Consider the following 21,981-nt stretch of genomic DNA (forward strand, 5'->3'; position numbering starts at 1 on the left):
TGGGGTTCTTGGGTTGACGTCCGCTCCTTCTGCTGTTTGTGCTTCATTCCGCTCGCTCCTGGCGAAGAGACTCGAGGTGTTCAGCGCCTTCCCGGATGCTTCTCCTCCACTTTGTGCGGTCTTGGGCTAGGGATTCCCAGGTGTCGGTGGGGTTGTTGCACTTTTTCAAGGAGGATTTGAGGGTGTCCTTGAAGCATTTTCTCTGCCCACCTGGGGCTCTCTTGTCGTGTCAGAGCTCCGAGTAAAGCACTTGTTTTGGGAGTCTCGTATCGGGCAAGCGGACGATGTGGCCTGTCCATCAGAGCTGATCGCGCGTGGTCAGAGCTTCAATGCTGGGGATGTTGGTCTGAGCGGTTGGTAGAGAACCTTTGTCTTACGGATGTTTTGTGTAAAGCCCATGCTCTCATACGCTTCAGTGAAGGTGCTGACGATGGTTTGGATTTCGACCTCCGAGTGTGCACAAATGCAAGCGTCCTCTGCATACTGTAATTCAATGACAAGAGGATGGGATGACCTTGGATCTGGACTGGAGGCAATGGAGATTGAACAGATTCCCATTTGTTCTGTAGATTAGCTCCACTCCAGTAGGGAGCTTACTGAGGGTGAGATGGAGCACTACAGCAAGGAAGATCGAGAAGAGCGTTGGTGCGATGACACAGCCTTGCTTGACCACGGTCCGTATGTGAATTGGGTCTGAGCTGGATCCGTTGGTCAGGATCATGGCTTGCATGTCATCGTGAAGCAGGCGGAGGATGGTGACAAAACTTTTGAGGGCAGCTGAATTTGAGGCGGACACTCCATAATCCCTCATGGTTGGCAGTGTCGAAGGCCTTTGTGAGGTCAAAGAAGGCCCTGTACAGCGGTTGGTGCTGTTCCCTGCATTTTTCTTGTAATTGACGGGCGGTGAAGATCATGTCCATTGTGCTCCTTAGTGGGCGGAATCCGCATTGCGACTCTGGGAGGAGCTTTTCAGCCACTGGGAGAAGGCAATTGAGGAGGATTCTTGCGATGACTTTCCCTGTGGCAGACAGCAGGGAAACTCCTCTGGAATTACCACAATCGGACTGGTCACCTTTCTTGAAGATGGTCACAATTACGGCATCTCTGAAATCTCCTGGCATGCTCTCCTCCTTCCAGATAAGAGAAATGAGTTCATGTATTCGCGCCAATAGTGCTTCTCCACCATGCTTTAGTGCCTTGGCGGGGATTCCGTCTGCTCCTGAGGCCTTGTTGTTCTTCAGTTGTCAGATGGCCTTTTCAAACTCATGACGGGCTGGGGTTGTGCTGAGGTGGTGGCAGGTAGCATGCTGCGGGATGGAGTTGAGGACACTCGCATTGAAGACAAGAGTCTCGGTTAAGGAGATCTTCACAGTGCTCCTTCCAGCGGGCACTGACTGCCTCTCTGCCCTTGATGAGTACCTCTCCATTCTTGGCCCACAGTGGGGTAGGACCTTGGGTGCTTGGGCCGTAGGTGGTCTTGACTGCGCTAAAGAATCCACACACGTCATGGTTGTCGGCTAGTTGCTGGATCTCCTGCGCTTTCTCCACCCACCATCTGTTCTTTAGGGAAAGGGAACAATGCAGTTGCTGCCACCTTAATGTTTGGAGGCAGGTGGGAGTGTGGACCCTATAAACATCCAAAATTACATTTTAAAAGTGCTCAGCTGGTTCAATGGCCACCAGTGATGAAATTCACGACGCGAGTCAAATACCAACAAGGGAAACCGTACAGACCTGGAACTCAACCATATATATATATATATATATACATACATACATACATACAATACACACACACACACACACACACTACATAAAAAGGGACATGGATAATGGAAAACTCGTCAAAGGCACCAGAAACCAGATGTAGGAGGAGCAACTTTTCAGGTAAACAATTCTGGCCTGAGGCAACTATGTGCACATTACAAGGTTCTTCATTTCAGCTAGTACAGGGAGACAAAGAGTTCGAGTCTGTGGGGATAAAAAAGCTCAGGAAAGGTTACTGGATCCCTAATCATGTTCAGGAATATAAGATCATTAAGTCATAATCTGTGAAAAGTACAGTTGAGGTTGAAGGTATGGGGGGCAGAACAAAGCACGAGAGTGTGAAACCGGATCCTTAGTCCTGCTCAGCAGAGAAGAAAGCACCAATTTAGGTTCAAAAGAGTGAAGAAACTTAATATTTGATCAACAGGCAATTCTGTTCACGAGAAGACAGACAACTTGTAGCACAAAATTCTCTCAATTTAAGTACAACAAACTAATAGTCACTCAGTAACTAAAAAACAAACCTATAAGGTAGAACTGGAGAAAACAAAAATGTTCTCCTAGTTGAAGACTGTTTTTCATTGTTTAAAAGAAAAGCTATTTACAAAGAAGGATTATTCCCTTGCAGTTAAATAAGGGGGAGGGGGATTCCCGAGACTGTATTGTCCAGACACTGCTGCATTTTTTATGCAAGTCACATCACCATGCTTATTTTTTTTTAAATGTGCTGTAAATAAAACTTGTACTGATGTTTAACCAAAACAATGATGTACTAAGGAAGCTACTTACTCACAGGAGCAATTTTACACTGGATTTTATGGCAGGAATAAATTGGCAGGCAATGTAAATAGAAAAGGTGGTGTGGAGTCCAGTAGTATTATTCAGCACGAGGTCCAGCCTGAGTTATATTGGGCCACATTGGTCCAGATCATGACCGACGTTCTGTTTCCAAGAGACGTGCCTCATTCCCGTCAGTTCACCAGAGGGCTCCAGTTGATATCAGGAACATCTACAGAAAGAAAGATGGATGGTTTCTTAATCCACAGTATCCCTTGACCTAACAAATTTCTTCTTTGGTGCAAAAACTGTGTTGCAGTCTCCGAAGTGTTAAATACAATGGCCTGGAGTTTTGCCTGTGGGCGCAACCCGAATGTTCGACCCAAAATGTGCCCGATGTTGCGCCCAGTTTGTCAATGTCAAGTTACACCCAAGTATCCTCGCAATCTCATTAGATTACGCACAGACTTAAAATGGGCATAATTCAGCATAAACAATCAGAACCCATGGAAAGCACTGAACCCACACCACATAGTTCTTCTTAAAGTATGAAAATTTAAGTTTCAACGCATTTAACAATCATTCATGAACATCAGGCACAGCATGTTTAGGAACCTGCAATCGGGGAAGCTTTTCAATTTTTAATGAGACTTATACTTATCTATTGAACTGTATTCAGGGCAGATCTCAACAACAACAACTTGTATTTGTATAGCGCCTTTAACATAGTAAAACATCCCAAGGCACTTCACAGAAGTGTTATAAAACAAAATTTGACACTGAGCAACATAAGGAGAAATTAGGGCAGATAACCATAAGCTTGTTCAAAGCGGTAGGTTTTAAGGAGCGTCTTAAAGGAGAAAAGAGAGGTAGAGAGGCGGAGAGGTTTGGGGGGGGGGATTCCAGAGCTTAGGGCCTAGGCAGCTGAAGGCACGGCCGCCAATGGTTGAGCGATTAAAATCAGGGATGCTCAACAGGCCAGAATAAGAGGAGCGCAGATATCTCGGTGGGTTCTGGGGCTGGAGGAGATTACAGAGATAGGGAGGGGCAAGGCCATGGAGGGATTTGAAAACAAGGATGAGAATTTTAAAATTGAGGCGCTGCTTAACCAGGAGCCAATGTAGGTCAGCGAGCTTTTTTTTCGGATGATGTCATCGAGAGGCAGCCTGAAGATGAGAAATAGGAGGGGGCCAAGGATAGATCCTTGGGAGACACTAGAGGTAACGGTGTGGGAGCGGGAGGAGACATTGCAGGTGAGTCTCTGGCTACGACTCGATAGTTAAGAATGGATCCAGGCGAGTGCAGTCCCACCCAGCAGGACAATGGTGGAGAGGCGTTGGAGGAGGATGGAGTGGTCAACCGTGTCAAAGGCTGCAGACAATTTGAAAAGAAGAGGATAAATAAACAAACACTCAAAAATTGCAATTAAGAACAAGAACTACTTTCTTTCCTGCACCTGAATATCTGGTCACAATGAGAAGAGACCATCCAAACAAGTAAAATTGGAAGATACTCGCATTTGAGAGTTGGTGGCGTGGCCAATTCTGTGGGCGAAGATTCATTCAGGCAGATGGTTTGACGGACAGCCGTAAAGGCTTGAGACGACTTGGGCGTATTGCAGTCATGAGCGCAACTCAGTTACGCCCAAAATCCACGTTCTTTTAAGGCACCCAATTGGTTTGCGCCCAGGTAACAGATGTAACTGGGTGTAAATGTGGAGGAAACTCCAGGCCAACAAGTTTACAATAGTATACAACCCAGGCAGAGCAACCAAAAGCATAATATTCTGCAGAATGTCAATAAATGACAATGACACACAACTGGCTGATCGTTATATGTTTGTACAAAACCTCGCATCAGGGAAGATAAGTCATGCACAGTTTGTTTTGCTTGTCCATAAAATGTACACATTTTCAAGAGTTCTGTGCTGAAACAGCACCATATTGACTATCGGTTCCGAAGCGTACAGTTTCAGATATAGCGTGTCATTAATAGGCATAGTGCAGATCTGTGTTAACGTCTGATAGCATTTGCCCCATGTCTTCCAAATCATTGATTGCAGCAGTTCTAGTTGCAACCTAGATGGCAAGTTTCAGCAGGCTCTTCAACCACTGAATCCTGTTCTCACCCTATGTCCACACACACACTGGATAACATTCAGGAGCAGGAGCCCTGGCTGATTTTCTCCTCGAATGCTGCAATCGCAGAAGCTAACTGGAGAATGCCCAGTGCTACCCTGGACGAGACCAGCTAACTCAGCAGACTGTGGATCAAGCCTGGGAACCTTCCGCCCTGTATGGCTCAGTTACATGCCGCATTTACCAACTGAGCCATCGGGGGCGCCCTTTTCCGAGCATGCTCAAAATTTAACATAATGCTAACACATTGCAGGCCTCCTCTTCCCTGCAGTTTTTGGCTCTGCTGGACAGCTACAATTTGCCAGCTGTTTTAAAATTAAATGTTTGAACAGGGATGTGACTCCCAAGATCCTTGCGCTCTCCCGACTTAGCTATCCAGGTTCACAAGTGTCAATCTACCCAACTGGAGTCAAATACGATATCATGGTATCTAGGATAAAATCAGAAAATGCTGGAGATACTCAGCAGCTCAGGCAGCATCTGTGAAGAGAGAAACAGAGTTAACATTTCAGGTCTGTGACCTTTCGTCAGACTTGAAATGTTAATTCTGTTTCTCTCTTCACAGATGCTGCCTGACATGCTGAGTATCGCCAACATTTTCTGTTTGTATTTCAGATTTCCAGCATCTGCAGTATTTTCTTTTTGTGTCATGGTATCTAGGCTTGGCTACTAGGGCTGGGGGTGGGACGGGGGTGGAGAAACATTTTTGTTTATGCTACCTATAAACTAAGTGGATATTTTTGATTGTAGTCAACTGCAAGTAATGATGAACTTGCAGTAATTCATTAAACCACAGTGTCAACAAACAAAACCAATGATTTTCATAACCTACCCTAGCACATGATTTAGCCCTAAGTAACATGATATTTGTACATCTATGGGATTTTCTTTAAATCTGCTGTTATAGATAAGAATAAAATTGAGTTTTTTATTCATAACTAAGGGGTCAGCTGGATGGTAATGTGCAACAATACAGTACAGAAACCCAACTGAAGGTATTTCAATAGGAATGTGTGAAAGAGGTGGGTTTGAGTTCGGTGACAACAATAGTTTTGAGATTCTTGGAGGAAGAGGAGATTGAAGACGGTGGAGGAGTCAAGGGTGGGCTTTTTAAGGAGTGAGGCGAAAAGGCAGGGAAAAGGGAAAATACAGGAAAGGGAATGGTTAATAATGTAGGTGAGCATTAGGCCGAGGAGAGGTATTTGAGTGGTTAGGAACTGGGGAGTTGATGATGAGTCACTGCACAGAGGAGACAGGTCTGAATGAGCTGGCGTGGAGATGGGGGAAAAGGAGCTACAAATCATGGTGGGGTCAGGGCAGGAGGAGCCTGGGGCAGCCAAGTGAATAACCTCAACTTATATGACAGAAAAAATTGTAAGCTCTTTGAAACCAGTGTCAGAGGTAAGAATAGAGAGCGCTGAAAGGAGTAAAGGAGTGTTTGCCTTTACCATCCAGAGTGATCCTAAAACAACAGGATTTGGCCTCAGAAAAGGAGGCAATATTGTTCATGGTGATCAAGCCAGATATGGTTGCAGATGACCAGGCCACTCACACTCTATATGCTCGCATGCGTGAAGCCCACCGATTTCATAGAATCATAAGATTTACAGCACAGAAGGAGGCCAGAAGAGCTATCCACCCTAATCCCACTTTCCAGCACTTGGTCCGTAGCCTTGTAGGTTACGGCACTTCAAGTGCATATCCAAGTACTTTTTAAATGTGATGAGGGTTTCTGCCTCTACCACCCTTTCAGACAGTGAGTTCCAGACCCCCACCACCCTCTGGGTGAAAAAATTTCTCCTCAAATCCCCTCTAAACCTCTGACCAATTACTTAAAAAAAGGTTTAAGGGCACCAAGGTGGATGTCATAAAACGTGAAATCTTTACTGAGAAGTCAGAGGGGGAAGGAGAGAGACTGAGGTAGGACCATGAAATGAACATGTTGCATGATCAGGGCAAGGAACACCATGGAACAAACAGCTGGTTTGAGCCACCGGTTGTGGTGTATGTAACCTGTTCCACCTTAAGAGAACTTAAGCCTGTTCCGCCTTAAGAGATGTACTACTTTCTCTGGCTGCTGTATACGTAATACCGGTGGTGACCACCGGTATATAAGCACTGTGTAGTAATATTGTATTTTAGTATAGTCCTGACCTCCAACCGGTAAAGACCTGTTGAACTTTAATCTTCTAGTTGTAATTACTAACACAGACTACAACACACAGACTTAACAGTGGCGACGAGTCCGATTCTTACCCTGCGGCAGTTTATATCCACGGCTGTTTCGTCCACAGAACGGACGTCGAAGAGAGGCTTCCACCCTCATCACCCTGCTGGAAGACACGTCGCGCGGCAGACATCGAGAAACCAGAGTGCAGAAGACATCCTGAACTCGAAGCCTCCATCAGCGGCTGTCAACTATCTTCTTTCTACCTCGGTGGTGGGTAAGCCGGGCAGCGACGCGACCAGAAGGTCGGCCGCGTTGGCTGTACAGACGGGGAGGGAAGACGGAGGAATAAGGGCGGTGAGATCGATCGCGACCGGAGATAAGGGCCGGGCCGCATTCGGGCCGAAAGGCGCAGCGCGGGGACATCGATCGCGGCTGGTGATAAGGGCCGGGCCACATTCGGGCTAAAAAGGCGCAGCGTCTGGGGCAACTGAAGGCGCGAGAGCCGCGGTGAAGCGGAGACAGCGTCGGGGGACGGGTGAAGACCGCCAAGCGTGGGAAAACCGCCATTTTGTAGGCGGAGGACGAAGACAAGAGCGGGAAGCCGCCATCTTGGATAAAAATTAAAATTAATTAAATTGCAACGATGCCTAAACATGGGAACATTAATACCTTTGATAGCGACATCGAAGATTGGGCCATGTATGTAGAACGCATACAAAATTATTGTAAAGCAAATAAAATCCCAGATGAAGAGAAAGCACTAACATTATTAAACTTAATGGGTGCAAAGACATACGGGCAATTGAAACACCTTTTATCACCAGATGAACCGGCGGATAAGACGTTCGAGGAGATTGTTACTGTCCTGAAAAATCATCTAAACCCCACGCCGCTGATGCTAGCGGAACGATTTAAATTTTACAGCAGAAGGCAGCTGAAGGATGAAAGCAATGCTGAATATTTAATGGAATTGCGTAAGCTAGCAAAGTACTGTCAGTTTGGAACGAGACTGACAGAGGCGCTACGAGATAAATTTGTGTGTGGTTTGTTAAAAGAAGATACACAAAAGCGACTGTTCGAGGAGAATGAGCTGACGCTTGAGAAAGCGGTCACTATGGCAGCAGCACACGAAGCCACAGCGAGAGGCACGGCAGTAATGCAGCTACGGTCACCGGAACTCAGTACAAATAAATTGGGTTTGAGTACTGTAAAATGTTATCGTTGTGGAAAGACAACGCACGATCAGAACCAGTGTTGGTTTAAAAACCAAGAATGCAGAACGGGTGGCAGGCTTGGCCACATAGCTAAAGTATGCCGGTCAGGAAAGAAGGCCAGCAACAAAAAGTCACCGCAAGGAAAATACATAAAGGTACACAAGGTGACAAAGAACAGTTCGACCGAACAGAAGTCAGATTCAGACGCTAGCAGTAATGAACTGGGTAGCTTAAGAGTACACAACGTTGGTAAGGATGCAGATCTCCAGACAATTTGGGTCACCCTTCAGATAGCAGGAGTCCAAGTAAAGATGGAATTGGACACTGGATCGGCATTGACGGTCATGAATAAGAAAGATTACAAAAGGTTATTCCAACATATTCCCCTACGGGATACGGAGATTATATTGAAAACATACACGGGGCAAAGAGTGTACCCCATCGGAAAGATAGAGGTAAAAGTGGTCCACAAGGGCGAAGAAAGCCAAGTAATGGACTTATATGTGCTACCTGAAGGAGGTCCACCACTACTGGGACGGGAGTGGATTAGGAAAATGAATATGGACTGGCACTCCTTGAAGGCACTAACGGTAGATTCCGGGGAAACAGGTGTCAAACCTAAACGATTGTCCAAAATATTGGATGATGCTAAAGAGGTGTTCCAGCAGGGACTGGGAACACTGAGAGGAATTACGACAAACATCAAGATTGATGAACATGCACACCCAAAATTTTTTAAAGCCAAACCGGTACCCTATGCAATACGACCTACTGTAGAAGCGGAACTGGAAGCGCTAGAACGTTCAGGTGTACTGTCTAAGGTAGATTGGAGTGAGTGGGCTACGCCCATTGTTCCCGTTATGAAACGTCCTTCGAGCAACAAGCCAGGAGAACCAGGGAAGGTTCGCATCTGTGGAGATTTCAAAATCACCGTTAATCCGGTGCTTCACACGGTGCAGTATCCGCTTCCGCGGATTGAGGATATTTTTGCTTCATTGTCTGGCGGGAAACACTTCACCAAGATAGACCTGGCGCAGGCATACTTGCAGATGGAGGTTGAAGAAGAGTCACGCCAATACCTCACGATCAACATACATCGAGGTTTGTACCGGTACAATAGGCTGGTTTTTGGAGTGGCATCGGCTCCAGCAATTTGGCAGAGGGCCATGGAGCAGGTATTACAGGGAATTCCAGGCACACAATGTTACCTGGACGATATTCTGATTACAGGTGATGGTGATGAAGAACACCTCGCAAACTTGGAACTGGTGCTCAACAGACTGAAAGAGTATGGACTTAGAGTTAATCGGCAGAAATGTGAGTTCTTCCAGAAGCGGATCTCGTACTGTGGTCATGTCATTGACCGGGAGGGGCTTCATAAGTCTCCTGACAAGATAGAGGCAGTTGTAAAGGCTCCCGCTCCGGATAATGTCTCTCAGTTGAGGTCGTTTCTAGGATTGATTAACTATTACCATAAATTTCTACCAAATCTATCCACGGTACTGCACCCGCTAAACGCTCTTTTACAGAAGGGGGTACCATGGGAATGGAGCGAAAACTGTAAGAAGGCATTTCGCAAAAGCAAAGAATTGATCACCTCAGAGGAAGTGTTGGCTCACTTCAACCCGACACTGCCTATTCGGTTGGCTTGTGATGCTTCTCCATATGGTATTGGGGCAGTACTCTCACACAAGTTGCCAAATGGCATGGAAAGGCCAGTCGCGTTTGCATCCAGATCATTGACCTCCGCTGAGCGCAACTATGCGCAGATCGATAGGGAGGCTCTCAGCCTTGTATGGGGAGTGAAGAAGTTTAATCATTACCTGCAGGGCCAAAAATTCACACTTCTGACAGACCATCAGCCGTTGGTATCCATTTTTAACCCTAAGAAGGGTGTTTCAGTGATGACAGCACAGCGTCTCCAGAGATGGTCCCTTTTCCTAGGGGCACATCAATATCAAATAGAATTCAAAGGTACGAAGCAGCATGGCAATGCTGATGGGCTGTCGCACCTGCCACTACCTGAAGAAGAAGAAACGACGAAAGTTGACCCTGTTGAGTTATTTCATTCGACCATCATCAAGTGTTTACCAGTCACCAATGCAAGTATTGAAAGAGAAACCAAGAACGACCCGACACTGTCCAGAGTCTACGAGGTGACAGTGAAAGGATGGCCAACACGTGGTGATCCTCTGTTACCGGCATTCTCGGCAAGGCGAGACCAGCTGTCCGTCTGCCATGGTACTTTGATGTACGGGACAAGAGTGATTATTCCTCCCAAGTTAAGGGAAAGAGTTCTAAAAGAACTGCATGAAGGTCACCTGGGGGGAGTTAAGATGAAAAGTCTTGCTAGGGCTTATGCATGGTGGCCGGGTATTGACCAACTGATAGAGGAGTTGACGAAAAGCTGCGCTGGGTGCCAAAAAGTGCAAAATGCACCTCCGATCGCACCACTACACCCATGGGAATGGCCTTCAGCCCCATGGCAACGCGTACATATTGACTTTGCTGGTCCATTCATGGACTCCATGTTCCTAATTGCGGTGGACGCACATTCCAAATGGCCAGAAGTGATCAAGATGAATACCACTACTTCAGAAAAGACAATTGCGGTGTTAAGAACAATATTCACAAGGAACGGATTGCCAGAACAGATCTGTTCGGACAACGGACCACAGTTCGTGTCGGAAGAATTCCAAAAATTCTTAAAGAAGAATGGGGTGAAACATTATACCTCTGCCCCATATCATCCGGCGACAAACGGGTTGGCAGAGAGATTTGTCCAAACATTCAAAAAGGCAATAAAGGCCATGAACGATGATCAGATTCCGCTACAGCACAAAGTGGACAATTTCTTAATGGCATATCGAAACGCCGCTCATGCAGTGACTAACCAAAGTCCTGCCATGATGTTTTATAACAGGAGGTTGCGGTCCAGGTTGGACTTGTTAAAACCAAATGTGCGGAGGGAAGTGGAAAACAAACAGTTCCGGCATATTAATAACAAGACCACTCGAAGTTTCGACGTAGGACAACCAGTGTTGGCAAGGGGCTATGGAAACGAAAAATGGCAGTCCGGAACAATTCGGGCCAGACAAGGACCTCTGATGTACACAGTAGATATTGGTAACAATGTGATAAGGCGTCATGTGGATCAACTGGTAGAATCGAGAGCAAGGGTCGAACCCATGGTTGCGACAGAGACAACTGTGGAAGACGTTAATGAACCTGAAGCATCTACCTCGGCAGGGAATGTACCTGATGATGATAACACCCAATGCATGGGAGGCCAACTAGAGGAGTCACCTCAGCAACAGGAATCAGAGACCACTGAAAGGCGTTATCCAAACCGAATCAGAAGGCCTCCTGAGAGACTGAACCTTTGAACTGTTTATACCTGAAGTTATATATGTTATTATGTTATGTTAAATGGGGATATGACTGTTAAGCTAAAAAGGGAGGATTGTGGTGTATGTAACCTGTTCCACCTTAAGAGAACTTAAGCCTGTTCCACCTTAAGAGATGTACTACTTTCTCTGGCTGCTGTATACGTAATACCGGTGGTGACCACCGGTATATAAGCACTGTGTAGTAATATTGTATTTTAGTATAGTCCTGACCTCCAACCAGTAAAGACCTGTTGAACTTTAATCTTGTAGTCTGTGTTAGTAATTACAACTAGAACACACAGACTTAACACCGGTGACCCAGTTTCTAGCCACCCACAGAATGTCTATATAGTAATCTGGGATGTTATGATCAAGGTTATCCACCAGGTGGTGCTGTAGCCAATGCTGCTGCTAAGGTCAGGGGTATGCTTCCTGTTAATGTCAGGGGTTGCTTCCTGTTAAGGTCAGCAAAGGTGCAATGCCTGGATGCAGGTTGGCCTGGTTGTTTCGCAGTCGTTTAATAAAGTACTCGTATTAATCCTAACGCCTCGCCTCTTCGAGTTCCTTGTCTCACTACATGGGTTTATCACAGTCTACAGACGCTTCCAGGATGAAGTTGCATATAGCAAGATCCCTATTTGCAAGGGAGCAGACATTTTGTCAGCTGATGTGGTTGGCAGCATAGAATCATAGAAAATTATGGCACAGGTGGCCATTTGGCTCATCGTGTCTGTGCAGTGGGACAGCCAGCAAGAGGTTCAGTGGAGGGGGCAGGGGTTGGAATGTGGTTTGGGGAGTTTATGCCCCCTCCCTCCCCACCTCCAGAGAACAGCATGCACACTGGGGGAGGAGGATGAGGCAGTTGGGTTGCAATACTGCACCAATCCAAGCTCACAAGTTCCTGCACACCTCAGCTTTTAATGCACAGTGTGCGCACTGGTGCATCTCACGATTCCTGCAATCGGCATGACATGAGGAGTCATGGCTGGGAGAAAGGCAATTCAATAGAGAGCACTGCAGTCACGTTGCTGCAGTTAGAGAAAGAAACAAGACGGAATACGTAACCGGGCAGAGTGACCCAAGTGAAAGGAAGGAGTGGCAGAGAAAAAGGACAACTCAACAGCCTGCACTTTAGCTTAGCAAGACTTGCCCAGTAGATTGCGGGAACTTTGATTGTTACTTTTAATTTGAAACTCATGCAAATGCCAGTTGCATTCTAGAATAAGAGCCACAAAGGGAGCAATAGACCTCAGGGAACAGAACTCAAAAAGAACATAGATGACTAAGAGACTCACCTTTAATAAATGTCTCTGACCTTTCTTATTCATTTCATTGTAATGACGAAATGACTGAGATAAACTTTCATCTTTAGCAATCAGAGCTTCGCACACAGGAACTGCAGACTGTGAACACAATCTCAGTTAGGAAACTCTCATTTAACCGGCACCTAAATAACCGGAAATCTCTGTTAACCGGCAAAATGCAGGAGTAGGTTCAGGTAAGTTTTACTTCATATTAGTGGCAGTTCCTGGATCTGTGGCTGTGTAACTGGGGTTCCTGCACTTGTTGCTAAGCAACAGGTAGGTATGCTTGGTCTGTGGCTGGAGTTCCTGCACATGTTGCTAAGCAACAGGGAAGCCTGGATTTGTTGCTGTGTACGGAGCTCTCGTATCTTTTAAACTATACTTCTCTGTAATCCGGACTTTTTGATAAACCGGCACCACGCCGGTCCCATTGGTGCCGGATAATAAAGAGTTTCCTGCACTACCAGTTCAGTGTGGTCTAATCACAGCACTTCCTTCTTCAGGCACCAATGCAATCCGGGAACGTGAAAACTCTGCACCAGGAGCACTCAAGTCAAAGACTGATCCTTACTGTATCAATATTGGTGCATCCATAATTAAATATTGCAATTTCCCTGACTGTTTCTTTCTGACCTGGCAATATTTGTATGATTGACAGCTGCAGACTAAAAACGACTGATGAATACAAGCCACACATTTTGACACACTGCAGTCTTTAACTTATTAACTGAACTTTCTAACAAACATCACACAAACTACTAGTTGCGAGAGATCCATTGTGAAGGGTCAAATCAGAAGCTGTGTTGGCTTATTCGCAATATATTTGGATTTCTATTCAATTCTGTCTAAGGGATTTTGTTTAAAAATGAACTGCACATCAGTAGGAACATTTATAACTATCACAAAACCATTTTCTTGTATTGATGAATGCAATAACTCTGGATTTACATAAATAGCTGCACTTACCATGGGAATTTGAACAAAATTTTTCAACTTCAAATTGGTCTGTCTGACAAAGCAATTTCCTGGCAATATACATTTTGCACAAATCATTTCAGTAGTTTACTCTTGGGAGCATACAATCTCTAAATTACCATCAGCTCCTGAGGCTGGATGTACACACTTGAACTGGTCGTGAGCCAGGTTCAACAGTTTTTATCATTCAGACGAAGACAAGAAAAAAAAATACATTTTGCACTTTATTCACCCGACTGTTCACTTTTGTGGTGCTTTGACTTAATATAATTTGCTCTACTTGCTGTTTCTAAAATAACATTCCATACGATATAATTGAGATTTCCACGTTAACATGGATGCACAATCAGTTAACTAGATGTTGGTGGTACTGGTTGAGGGGGCAATGTTGGCCAAGACAACAGGACTCGCCGCTCTTTGATCAGTAACATGGGATTTTTAACATCCACCTGAACAAGTAGACCAGACCTCACTTTAATGCCGCATCTGATGGACATCAGCTCCAGCAAGGCAACATTCCCTCAGTGCATAAACTGAGAAATCAAGTCGTAGAATGGCACTTAAACTCACAACTTGCTCACTCTGAGGTGAAAGTGCAACCAACTAAGCCAAACTGGCAAGGATATACTCAAAAATGGCAAACATTTAAAGAAATAATTCATAATTTGCAACAAATACAGATGCCCTTCAGGAATTTAAAAACCCCATGGGAAAAGTGGTCCAACAGTGGCTAACAAGAGAGGTTAAAGATAGTATTAGATTAAAGGATGTGGCTTATAATGTTGCCAAAAATAGTAAGCCTGAGGATTGGGAGGATTTTAGATTTCAGCAAAGGATGACTAAGAAATTGATAGAGAGAGAAATAGAATGAGAGTAAACTAGCAAGAGACATAAACAGATTGTAAAAGCGTCTACAGGTATGTAAAAAGATTAGCGAAAGTAAACGTGGGTCCCTTACAGGCAAAGACAGGAGAAACTATTATGGGGAATAAGGACATGGCAGAGACATTAAACTAAAAAAAAAATGTATCTGTCTTCACAGAAGAAGACACAAAAAACATTCCAGAAATAGTGGAGAACCAAGGATCTAGTGAGAATGAGGAAGTTAAAGAGATTAGTATTAGTAAAGAAATAGTACTGGAGAAATTAATGGGACTAAAAGCCAACAAATCTTAGGGTTTTAAAAGAAGTGGTTACAGAGTTAGCGGATGTATTGGTTTTGATCTTCCAGAATTTCCTAGATTCTAGAACGGTCCTCGCGGTTTGGAAGGTAGCAAATGTAACCCTGCTATTCAAGAAAGGAGGAAGGGTGAAAATAGGAACTATAGACTTGTTAGCCAGTAGGGAGAATGTTAGAATCTATTATTAGGGACCTGGAGCAGGGGACTTAGAAAATCATAATATGATGGGCAGAGTCAACACGGATTTATAAAAGAGAAATCATGTTTGACAAATCTAAGAGTTTTTTGAGGTTGCAACTAATAAAGGTAGATAAGGGGGAAACCAGTGGATGTAGTGTATTTGGATTTTCAAAAAGCATTCGATAAGGTACGGCAAGAGGTTATTACACAAAATTAGTGCTCATTGGATTGGGGGTAATATAGTAGCATGGATTGAGGATTGGTTAACGGACAGAAGAGAGTAGGAACAAATGGGTCATTTTCGGGTTGGCAGTCTGTAACTAGTGGGGTACTGCAATGATCAGTGCTTGGGACTCAACTATTTAAAATCTATATCAATGACTTAGATAAGGGGACCGAGTGTAATGTATCCAAGTTTGCTGACAATACACAGCTAGGTGGGAAAGTAAGTTGTGAGGCTGCAAAGGGATATAGACAGGTTAAGTGAGTGGGCAAGAACATGGCAGATGATATATAATATGGAGAAACGTGAAGTTATCCACTTTGGTAGGAAAAATGGAAAAGCAGAATATTTTTTAAATGGTGAGAGATTGGGAAATGTTGGTAATCAAAGGGGCCTGGGTGTCCTTGTACACAAATCACTGAAAGTTAACATGCAGGTACAGCAGGCAATTAGGAAAGCAAATGGTATGTTAGCCTTTGTTACAAAGGATTGGAGTACAAGATTATAAAAGGGCTTTGGTGAGACCACACCTGGAGTACTGTATACAGTTTTGGTCTCCTTACCTAAGGAAGGATATACTTGCCATAGAGGGTGTGCAATGAAGGTTCAACTAGACTGATCCCTGGGATGGGAGGGTTGTCCTGTAAGGAGACACTGAGTAGACTCGGCCTATATTCTGTAGAGTTTAGAAGAATGAGAGGTGATCTCATTGAAACATATAAAATTCTTAAGGGGCTTGACAGGGTAGATGCTGGCAGCATGTTTCCCCTGACTGGGGAGTCTAGAACTAGGGGTCACAGTCTCAGGATAAGGGGTGAGCCATTTAGGACTGAGGTGAGGAGAAACTTCTTCACTCAAGGGTTGTGAATCTTTGGAATTCTCTACCCCAGAGGGCTGTGGAGGCTCAGTCGTTGAGTATATTCATGATAGAGATCGATAGAGTTTTGGATACTAAGTGAACCAAGGGATATGGGGATAGTGCAGGAAGGTGGAGTTGAGGTAGAAATCAGCCATGATCTTATTGAATGGTGGAGCAGGCTCGAGGGGCCAAATTGCCTACTCCTGCTCCTATTTCTTATGTTCTTATAAAAATACAATGTGAAGTTTCAAAAATCTAAATTTCCCAGGGCAGGGGTGAATGGATGAAGAATGTCCGACCATCCTAGATCATTTATAGCCTTTAATGCTTGAATTCTCCTTCCAAAATTTCCAAATCCGTAACTGCTGCAAAACTCACTATCATATTCTTACATTTCATTTCTGTAATCCAATTTTGGGGTAAATCTCCTCTGATAAAACACGAGACTTGCCCATCAGGCATTCAACAAAGCCCCGTCACCAGAAGCTTTCTGAGGGTCTGACGAAGGGTCCTCGACCCGAAACATTGACTCTGTTTCTCTCTCCTCGATGCTGCCTGACCTGCCGAGTGTTTCCAGCATTTTCTGTTGTTATTATACCTGAAGCTTTGTTGGCTTATCTGCGTCACTGGCAGGTGTTGCTCTGCTGTTATTACAGATCATTCATTATATTCAGCTGCAAACATGTATATACAATTCTCTCAAGATAAAGCTGTTCAAAACGGTAAATGGGATCGTTAGCATACAATTTTTCCATAAAGCCAGTGCATCTCCAGTGCTGGCAAGTCCTTCCGCCCCACACCATCATTTCTGGAGTTCCCCAAAGATTTGTCTTTCGCACCTCATTTTCTTCATCTATATGCTTCTCCCAACACCCCCATGGTCACCTAATATATTGGCCCACATCATATTTATTATATGTAGAGGAAACCCAGCTCTCCACTATTTCCCTTGATCCCACCACCATTGCTGTGCTGTCACATTGCCAATCTGATATCAAAATGTCTTCCAACTGAACCATCATCATTTTCAGCCCCCACCTAAACTTTTCTCCTCTCCTTTGCCATAGAAACATAGAAGGTAGGAGCAGGAGTAGGCCATTCGGCCCATCAAGACTGCGCCGCCATTCAATGAGATCATGGCTGATCATCCAAATTCAGTACCCTGTTCCTGCCTTCTCTCCATATCCCTTGATCCCTTTAGCCTTAAGAAATATATCCAACTCCTTCTTGAATATATTTAATGAATTGGCCTCTACTGCCTTCTGTGGTAGAGAATTCCACAGGTTCATCACTCTCTGGGTGAAGAAATTCCTCCTCATCTCTGTCCTAAATGGCTTACGCCTTATCCTTAGACTGTGACCCCTGGTTCTGGACTCCCCGACCATCGGGAACATCCTTCCTGCATCTAGTCTGTCTAGTCCTGTTAGAATTTTATAAGTTTCAATGAGATCCCCTCTCATTCTTCTAAACTCCAGCGAGTATAAGCCCAATCGACCCAATCGCTCCTCATACGTCATTCCTGCCATCCCAGGTGTCAGCCTGGTGAATCTTCGCTGCACTCCTTCCATGGCAAGAACATCCTTCCTCAGATAAGGCGACCAAAACTGCACACAATACTCAAGATGTGGTCTCACTAAGGCCCTGCACAACTGCAGCAAGACATCCTTGTTCCTGTACTCAAACCCTCTCGCTACGAAGGCCAACATATCATTTGCCTTCTTAACCACCTGCTGCACCTGCATGCTTACCTTCAGCGACTGGTGCACAAGGATGCCCGGGTCTTGTTGCACTTCCCCTTCTCCCAATCTATTGCCATTCAGATTATAATCTGCCTTCCTGTTTTTGACACCAAAGTGGATAACCTCGCATTTATCCACATTATATTGCATCTGCCATGCTTCTGGCCAATCACCCAACCTGTCCAAATCATACTGGAGTTTCTCTGCATCCTCCTCACAGCACACACGCCCACCCAGCTTTGTGTCGTCTGGAAACTTGGAGATATTACATCTAGTTCCCTCATCTAGATCATTAATATATATTGTGAATAGCTGGGGTCCAAGGACCGATCCCTGCGGTACCCCACTAGTGACTGCCTGCCACTCGGAAAAAGAGCCATTTATTCCAACTCTTTGCTTTCTGTCTGCCAACCAGTTCTCTATCCAAGTCAATACATTGCCCCCAATCCCATGTGCCTTAACTTAACACGCTAATCTCTTATGCGGGACCTTATCGAAAGCCTTCTGAAAGTCCAAATACACCACATCCACTGGTTCTCCCTTATCTATTTTACCAGTTACATCCTCAAAAAATTCCAGTAGATTAGTCAAGCATGATTTACCTTTTGTAAATCCTTGTTGACTTTGTCCGATCCGGTCACTGTTTTCCAAGTGCTCTGCTATTACATCTTTTATAATGGACTCTAGCATTTTCCCCACTACCGATGTCAGGCTTACCGGTCTGTAATTCCCCGTTTTCTCTCTACCACCCTTTTTGAACAGTGGGGTAACATTAGCTACCCGCCAATCCATGGGTACTGCTCCAGAGTCCATCGAATTTTGGAAGATGACCAGCAATGCATCTACTATTTCTAGGGCCACTTCCTTAAGTACCCTAGGATGTAGATTATCAGGCCCTGGGGATTTATCAGCCTTCAATCCCGTCAATTTCCCTAACACCATTTCCCTACAAATACTGATTTCTATCAGTTCCTCCGTTTCATTAGACCCTATGTTCCCTGACATCTCTGGGAGGTTATTTGTGTCCTCCTTTGTGAAGACAGAACCAAAGTATGTATTTAATTGGTCTGCCATTTCTTTGTTCCCCATTATAAATTCCCCTGATTCTGACTGCAAGGGACCCACGCTTGACTTCACCAATCTTTTTCTCTTCACATATCTATAAAAGCTTTTACAGTCAGTTTTTATGTTCCCTGCAAGCTTACTCTCATACTCTATTTTCTCCCTCTTAATTAATCCCTTTGTCCTCCTTTGTTGAATCCTAAACTGCTCCCAATCCTCAGGTTTACTGCTTTTTCTGGCCAATTTATATGTCCTCTCCTTGGATCTTATGCTATCCCTAATTTCCCTTGTTGGCCACGGTTGAGTCACATTTTTTGTTTTATTTTTATGCCAAACTGGGATGAACAAATTCTGTAGTTCATCCATGCGATCTTTGAATGTTTGCCATTGCCTATCCACCGTCAACCCTTTGAGTGACATTCCCCAATCAATCCTACCCAACTCACGCCTCATACCATCGTAGTTTCCTTTATTTAAATTCAGGACCCTAGTCTCTGAGTCAACTACTTCACTCTCCATCTTAATGAAGAATTCTATCATATTATGATCACTCCGACCCAAGGGGCCTCGCACAACAAGATTGCTAATTAATCATTTCTCATTACATAATACCCAGTCTAAGATGGCCTGATCTCTAGTTGCTTCCTCGACATATTGGTCCAGGAAACCATCCCGTATACACTCCAGGAATTCCTCCTCCACAGTATTGTTACTAATATGGTTAGCCCAGTCTATATGTAGCCATGGACTCCATCTCGCTCTACAACCATTTGCTTAGGCTGAACCTGATGGTGTGAAACTTGGCAGCCTGCTTGACCCAGAGCTAAGCTTCAAATAAAGCTTATCACAAAAATTGCTTACTCCCACCTCTGCAGCATTGCCTGCCTCCACCTGAGAATATAGAATGCAAAAATAAGGTAACAACTCGCTCCGCATGGCCAAGGACCCTGCCAACCTAAAATGGAGGACCCTGTTAGCCTAAAATGGTGGTGCAATGTCGACATCGCTGAGTCACTTGCATATTGTAAGAGATGATCATGTTAACTCGGGAAAAGCTAAACTGATCTGTGGCTGCTAATATGGCTGGCACCCACGATGTCACACCTTGCTGGTGGAAACAGTGTAGGGCGGAGTGCAGAGGATATACAGACAATAGGCGATCAGAAAACACATTACCATTATTGAAAACGCATTACCATACTGATTAGGTGATCGTGAAACCATTACCCGCATATTTCCTAAACTATAAACCATTCAATGAAATGTGACTTCTTTATTTCAAACTGCCAGGCCAGGAAATCAATTTAAATGTGTACGTGCCCAGCTCGGGATTGGTGCAGACTGTAAGATGTGTTAATGTCTTTTCAAAAGTAAAGTATAATAATGTGACCCACAGTATGAAAGATTGCTTGCTCTGGTGGAACCTGTCGAGACTCTGCTGGAGTCAGAACTGTGCTGTATCAGAGTAAGTCTCCCGGGACGACAGAATAAAACAACTGTTGAACTAAACCAGTATTCGACTCAGTGTTTGTACTGAACCAGATTGAGGACCAAAAAATCCGTTTCAACACACCCCAGCTCAGCCCGACAACTGCAGAAACCTTTATCCACCATTTTGTCACCTCTAGCCTCGGTTTGTCTAAGGTCCTCCTTACTAGTTTCCTAGCCTTCAGTTTCCATAAACTTCAACTTGTTCAAAACTCAGGTGCCCATTGCCTGAGCCACACTAAGTCTCACTCACCTATCACTTCTGACCTTGATGACCTACATCGACTTCCTACTGAACTCAATTTAAAAACCAGCTTTCAAAATTCCCCATGGCCTTGCTTAACCCCATCTCCTCTGGCCTTATATCCCTCCTGCACATTTCAGTCCTCTGACTCCTGCTTTTTGTGCATCTCCTTCATCCCACCATTAGTGGCAGTGCAGGAGTGGAGAACTGACCCTGTGCTACCAACACATACAATGACATGTAAATGGAAGAAAATGGAGTACTCAATGTATGCAGCCCATTTCATCTCACCATCTTCTGATAAGTATGCCCCTTCCAGGTTGGGACAGGGGGTGGGGTTAGGACATATACTGGTAAATGGACAGGAGGTTTAATTGGAAGTCATACTATGAGTCGTACCAGGTGGGTAGAAGTTCAGTATAAAAATCCAAACAATGCAACCACAAGCTGCAAATAGCTGAGTGGATTTCTAAAAGAAGCACGGAGTAGTACAAAGGACTTCTGCTAAAAAAAAGTGAAGGACACCGCATTACCAAAGGATAAAATTCCACACCAACTATTTTAACCTCAATTCCTGCCATAAGTTAGGAAGATGCTAAAATATGGCGCTGAATCATTGCGTGCAGGTTTTGGTTCACTCTCATTGCTGACACATGGAAAGATTAATTGAACGCTCCTTATTTTCTATCCACTGAACACAAACAGACAGTATAAACTTGGAGCCAGCTTTTCAGCATTTTCCCTTGTATAGTTTTGCTGAATGAGATCAAAGAGCATGTGCAAGGCAGCAGCCTGCCAGCTCAGAAACATTCAACTCCAAAGCTTTGGAATGTTTGCCGAATCCCCCTGATCTTCGGTTGCCTTTTCTGAAGCAGTTCCAATAAAATAAAGCACTTCCAAACAAGAAAGCTTTGGCAAATGCCATATTAATGTAAAATACTCCATTACAAATGAGGTTCGCGAATTTCAGTAATAATTGAAACAACAGTCGACCCATATGCTCTTGAGTTCTGAACAGTGCTGTCTGTAGCCAACAGCCATTCAGTATTTTGTATTTGGAAGTATTCACCTTATGCTAGGTTTATCTCTACTGCTCCTTTAAATTAAATAAGTTAATTAAATAAATCTGGAACAAAAAAGCTAGTATGAGTAATGGCAACCATGAAACTACCGGATTGTCGTAATAACCCATCTGGTTCACTAATGTCCTTTAGGGAAGGAAATCTGTCGTCCTTATTCGGTCTGGCCTATATGTGACTCCAGACCCACAG

At 44.4% G+C, this 21,981-nt stretch overlaps 1 protein-coding gene across 4 annotated transcripts in view; it reads right to left on the reverse strand.

Annotated features, from left to right (window-relative positions):
* Window positions 1-21,981, reverse strand: part of LOC147100390 (uncharacterized) — a 79,329-nt gene that overhangs the window by 30,243 nt on the left and 27,105 nt on the right. The window contains exon 2 of one of the 4 annotated variants that reach the window (XM_085968050.1): window positions 2,561-2,776. The exons of 2 other annotated variants lie outside the window; for them this stretch is intronic. The gene's annotated coding sequence lies outside the window, so the exon portion shown is untranslated. Of the gene's footprint in view, window positions 1-2,556; window positions 2,777-21,981 lie in introns of all 4 variants that reach the window. One more of the 4 variants, XM_085968049.1, reaches the window with a different exon arrangement.

Source organism: Somniosus microcephalus, chromosome 26, assembly GCF_052327205.1.
Source record: "Somniosus microcephalus isolate GS21.2 chromosome 26, FLI_Smic_1.0, whole genome shotgun sequence".
NCBI classification, from domain to species: domain Eukaryota; kingdom Metazoa; phylum Chordata; class Chondrichthyes; order Squaliformes; family Somniosidae; genus Somniosus; species Somniosus microcephalus.